The sequence below is a fragment of the Pteropus medius genome, unplaced genomic scaffold (assembly GCF_902729225.1).
Source record: "Pteropus medius unplaced genomic scaffold, Ma_sr-lr_union100, whole genome shotgun sequence".
Lineage (NCBI taxonomy): Eukaryota > Metazoa > Chordata > Mammalia > Chiroptera > Pteropodidae > Pteropus > Pteropus medius.
The window spans coordinates 464,884-470,883 of record NW_024341754.1 but is presented as its reverse complement, the minus strand read 5'-3'; the positions used below and the strand labels follow the sequence as shown (position 1 = coordinate 470,883).

The window sequence follows — 6,000 nt, the reverse complement described above, 5'->3', positions numbered from 1 at the left end:
GAGAGGTGGCTGGGAAAGAAAAAAGAAAGATGGAATGTACTAAGCAGACAGCTGCTGAAAAGGGAAGCTAATGATGCCACTTTGCAGAAATCAGAACACCCTGTTCCTCTCCAGAACTTCAAAATAAGCACCTTTCTGGGATGGAGTTTCCCGGCCCTTTGAAGCAGCAGTAAATTTTACCTGGTCATGTGGCTGCTGGAGCCTAGGTTTCTGTCTCTCCTTTTGCTGGGGTGTGCACTTTTCTGCCTTCCACCACGCTCTAGCCAGCTTCCCCTGACTCCCTCCCTCTGGACCTGGAGCAAAAGGGCGAGGCGATGGCCCTCAGACCAGTCCTCTGGTGCCCATGCTGGAGCAGCGGGTGAGCACCCAGCCTGTGGGGAGGGGATGTGGCGACACTCAGCTCTGTGATAGGCTGGACGGGGGCTGGATGAGGCTCCTTGGCAGACTCCGGCTTTTGGAAGGAACTGGGCACGTGTTTCTAATTGTGGACGGGCTGCCGGGGTTGGCCTGCCTAACTGTTTCCAGATCTAGGAGGTAACTAGCGCCGGCTGCCAAAAGGCACTGACAGGCAAAGAAAACACGGAGCTCTGTTTGAATTCTAACGCATATAACCCAGGGCTCTGATAAGGTTCCAGTTCTGCTCATGCAGGCCAGTCTGAGCTAATCTTCCTCCTCACAGACCTGAGAGAGGCTGCGGGAACATTGGGGTAGGAGTGCGGACACACAGAGCCAGCTTCCTAGAATCCTTCCCTACTTGCCCAAGGCCAAGACATTTTTCATGTAGGGTGAGGAGCCACATTAGAGTCTCCAGTCTCTGCCCACTTAAAACAAAGGTATATTGTACATGTAAATAACTCCATTAGTGAAAGACAAAACATCAAAACAAAGCAACAGCCACCAAAAAAAATCAAAGCAGCTCTTGCGTATAAACCAAGCTTTGATCCCAGCTTCTGTTAGGTTCATAAATAGGCTCTGAAATAGATCTTGCCTGCCACACTACAGTAACATTTTGCCCTTTTCATCTAGAAGCACTGCCACCATTTGAGAAGTCTCAGAAGCACTCTATGCAGAGGAGGTGTGCTGAGCCTTCTAGAAGGGCCTCTCTCTGCCAAGGATAAACAAGCAGAGGGGTAGGGGCAAAGAGACCCTGTGGAGCTTCTGAAGTCCAGAATCACACAGTTTTTCCTGGACACTTTCAGCGGAGCTCCCGCCTGCGCTGCCTCACCCCTGCCCCTTCCCTTCCTGGCTCTCTCTTCCCCCTTCCTTCCTATCCTAATCCCTCAGAGGCAAGTGCCAGTTGCTTGACCTGGACTTTCTGCTGAATCACCATCCAGTACTTAGTTTGGCCAAGAAGCCCAAACACCTAGCTTAGCATTTTCTAAGAGCTGAGTAGTTCTCTTTCCAGCATTAGCTAAGCATGGCTCCTGAGCTAGGGGGGAAGAGAAAAATGGAAGACACACGGAAAGTAGGAGAGACAGACATAGTGCAGCATGTCACCTTGGGGAGCCCCTTTTTAATCGTACTCACAACTGTTCCAACCCAGGCCTGAGGAATTCCTATATCTCATGCCCCAATTCTCAGGCCTGACACCTACCTCCCAGACTCAGAGCAAGGAGTCTCCATGGAACTCAAGAGGCCTCGCCTCACTCTCCATTATCCTCAGTCTTGGAGGAAAGGGTGTGGGTTGCAGGAGTCTGGTTGGTTCTCAGACTGGAAAGCTTGTGGGCTCTGTTAGGATCCACCAAGGTCTATAAACCTGGACTCCGGCTGCAATATTTCCAAGACTGGTCAGTGTGGACGAAAAAAGGGTTCTATGGAAAGTAACCTCACGGGGTGACCTGATCATAAATTCCTAACTGGGTAGGTCATGGTGGGTAGTCACGCCCAGATATATAACTTCTTTAGTAAAAGGCTTATCTTTGCTGTAGGCGAGACCCGTGCATTATTTCTGTGCATCTAGGCTCACACACCTTTGAAACGGCCCCTTTAGGACTCCTCCTTCTAAAGCGCGAACACAGAATCTTAACTATCCTGTAATCCAATCCCAGCCTTGCTTTCTCCCACATTCATGTGATCATCCTTACATTTCCTTCTTAATCTCAAATCCATAAAAGAAGCTGCAAATTATTATTCTTGGAAGCATTTATCTCATTCTGTTGAGATCTTGCTTCCAGGTATATCCTGTTTGACTTAAATAAATTTTTATAAAAATTCTCTACAGGTTTGGAGATTCCTATGTCCTCAGTTATAATCTAATTCCAAGGGCAGCTAGTGCTCAAACTTGCTAAAGCCTCGAAACAAATTTTGCTCTCTGTTCTTTTCCCCCAAACTCCCAGTACAACTAGGTTTCACTCCCATGATTTTATGTTCCTATACGTGATATAAATTTGGTGTGTCACATTAATCTTTAAAGGTTTACCAGACAAAATTATTGGGTGACTTCATAAACCACAGGTGCTGGCTCCTCTGGGGGCGGAAAAAAGCAATCTTTTAGAGTCAGTGACAAATTCTCCAGTGGGGAATTTAAGCTTCTAGTCTGGTTTAAGAAAGTCAGCAAGTTGTTTCCAAACTAGTGGAAGCCTCGAACCCATTCATTATTCTCCCAAGCAGAGGAGGACACACTCCCAGGAATAAGCTCCTCGTCCCCCAATTTCCAGGGCTTGAGCTATGTACACCCTCTGAATAGCAGAATTCCAGTCTGAGAGTGAAAGCTGGAGACTGGAAGAGACACTTTAGGAAGCCAGGAAAGTGGAGGTGATCTGGAGTACGAATTGAAGCACATCGAAACTAAAGACAATACCCTGACTTCTCAGGTAGTCAGAGGCTAAATCCCAACCTGAGAACAGATTGGATTTAGATTAATGGACAGAAGTGTCCAACACCAGTGGATCTCTAGGGAAGAAGGCCTCCATTCTTGAATTCTCTGTGATCTTTTTAATTGTTTACTATGATATATAAACTAGAAATCACTGTACCAATAGTTGTTCATCTTATTAGAGCTCAAGGCTGAATTACTCTTACAGAAATATAAAATGAGGGTAACAGAGATTCCTCTGTTTCTAGGGATACAGGAACAAGGAATACTCCAGAAGCTGTGCAGGGCAGGGAGGAGGTGAAATACCACTAAAGAATGGGTGTTTACTCTGCTATTATAAGCATACAGTCCAAAAACATAGGGATGCCTTCCTCAAGTGTCCACAACAGATCTTAAGTATTGAAGAATAAATAGGAAGCGTGGCAAAGACAGAGGGGCCAACTCAGTGCAGTCTGATCCACACCAGTGAGAGGACATATGATATGATCATGTTGTCCCTGATCCATTTCACCTGCATTCCAACAACATTGTGCCATCCTCCCTCACCCTGAATCACCACGTCTTACCAATTCTACCTTCTAAATGCCAAACACAGCTGACCCTTGAACAATGTAGGGGTTAGGGTGCTGACACTCCACACAGTCAAAAATACACACATAACTTTTGACTCCCTAGAAACTTAACTATAGTCCTTCTAGGATATCTGAGGGGGATTGGTTCCAGGAACCCATCCCCACAACAAAGTCCGTGGATGCTCAAGTCCCTCATATAAAATGGCGTAGAACAACACATACAGTCAGTCAGTCCTCTGTACCTGCAGATTTGCAACCACAGAATGAAAATACTGTTTTTGATCCCAGGTTGGTTGAATCCATAGATGTGAAACCCAGGGATACGAAGGGCCAACTGTATGTTTATTGGGGAAAAAAAATCCATATATAATTGGAGCCGTGTAGTTCAAACCCATGCTGCTCAAGGGTCAACTGTATATCTACTCCACACTGCCCCTGCTCCATCTCTGATTCACAAAACCGGTATCTCAAATCTGGATTCCTATAACCACATTGTAACTGGTCCTTTTGCCTCTGATTTTATTCTCCTCTCCAATCCATCCTCTACCCTTGCAGCCATGATTCTTGAAAATATAAATATGATAATGTCGATCCTCTGTTTGAAATGCTATAATGCTTTCCTCTTGCTCTTAGAGTAAAGCCGAATCTCTCTAGCATGGCCCTTGAGGCTCTTCATGGCCGGGTCTCCACTTCTATCTACACTTTCTACCTCCTAGTCTATGCTGTGGCTATACCGAACTACCTAGAGCTCCTCCAGAGGGCCTCCACTTCTGTTACATCTAGCTCCCTGGATGTTGTGTTCTTAGAGGACTTACCACTTGGAACTGAAATTCCCTGTGTACTTGTCAGAATCATCTGTTGGACTGTGGGTTCCTTAATATAAGAACTAAGTATCCTCATGAATAACACGGTGCCTGGAGCAGAACAGACACTTGGATGTTTGATAACAACTGAATGAGTCTGTGCCCTGCGGTACCTATAGAGAACACACAAGTGGACTCAATAAATGCTTCAGAGAAAAGACTTAATTTTCTGCTGCTGCTGCTGCAAATGAGAAGGAGGATTTTCTGGCTCATTGCTGTATCCTCTGTGCCAAGAAGAGTATTTAGCACAACCTGGGCCCTTGATAAATATTTGTTGAATGAACAAAGTATTGTTATTGAATGAACAAAGATTCTCATTTATATAATGCTCCCTGAGAGTCCCAAACCCTAAGTTATACTGCTCTAGAGCAAGCTTTCGAGCAGCATTCTGGGGTAACCACCTGAGGAAGACTCCCAACCAAAGACCTGTTCAGTGCTCCTTAGAGCTTTGTAGAGGACATGGAAGGCAGAAACACATACAGCACATAACCGCGCATCACAAATACTAGGGACAGTTAAGTTGCAACATATTTCATTTTGATTTGTAGACAAACTTGATTCCTTCCTCAAAGTAGTCAATCAATCAACATGGTCAGCTGATTCTGCCCCTAAATCTTTCTTGTTTTACCACGTTGTAACTTTGTTTTTATTTTAGGCCACTGCCTCTGTGCCCTGGACAAATGCTTAGCCTGCTAACTCATCTCCCTGCTTCAAGTGTCACTGTCTTTTCTTCACTCAAATGTGAACCTAATCATGTTATTCTGCTCAAAATCCTTCAGTGGTTCCCCATCTCTTGGATGAAGTCTGCTATTTTCTGCATGATGTACAAGATCCTTCAAGGTATGGTTCCTGCTCACCCGTTCAGCCTCATCTCCTGTCACTCTCTGAAGCTCCACCTACTCAAAAGTACTTGCTTCTCTCCAACAGGTCATCTCTCTCTTGACCCCAAGTCTTGCCTGTACCCCTCTCACTACCTGGTTATTCTATTTTATGCCTATCCAGAGCCTATCTACTCGCCTTTCAAGATTTCACTCAACCTGGGAACCTTTCCTAGCACTCCTCTCCCAACTTTGAAGTATCTCTTGTCATCACACCGTACTGTAATTATTTGTTTGTACACCAATCTTTTCACTCGCCTTTAATCTCTTCCAAGACTGTATAAATGATGCCTTATCTCTACTCAGTATAGGAGCTCAATATGGTAATTAACTGATGGATTTGCAATTTCTTTTTTTTCCCTAGAAAATCCATTTACAAAGTAATTTTCATCTTAATGCATTATAAAAATGGAAAATGGGATTTTAGTCAAATTGACCATTGCATAAAAACTAAGAGATTTCTTAATACATTTAAATTTTAAAGGTTGTCTAGTTAGAAGATATACAGAAAAAAAGGGGGACTTGGATATATGGGAATCAAATCTAGGTCAGTCTGTATTTGTCTGGATTCATATACATATACAAGACTGTTGAGACACCCAAAGAACTCTTTGGGGTCAAGGGAAGGGCAAGAAGGCAGTGCTGCCCAGGTATCTGAGGCAATATGTTTAATGCCCGGGGATGAGAAGTTTGGGGCTCAAGAATATGAAGCCTCAAAGGAAAATGAACTGAGATTAAGGGATTTAGATGCTAGGAAAGGCTGTTGAATTCTCTGATGTCAAGGGATTAATTTATAAGAGATGTGCAAAACAACACACACGTTTATCTGTCACAGCATCTTGCATCAAGAATCTGGAAACTTTCTGTAGAGG

General features: G+C 44.4%; 1 protein-coding gene across 2 annotated transcripts in view; it reads right to left on the bottom strand.

Moving 5' to 3' along the window:
- Positions 1 to 6,000, bottom strand: part of SLC7A8 (solute carrier family 7 member 8) — a 47,656-nt gene that overhangs the window by 21,903 nt on the left and 19,753 nt on the right. Inside the window, exon 1 of one of the 2 annotated variants that reach the window (XM_039851530.1) lies at positions 181 to 722. The exons of the other annotated variant lie outside the window; for it this stretch is intronic. The gene's annotated coding sequence lies outside the window, so the exon portion shown is untranslated. Of the gene's footprint in view, positions 1 to 180; positions 723 to 6,000 lie in introns of those variants that run through there. 2 annotated transcript variants of the gene reach the window in all.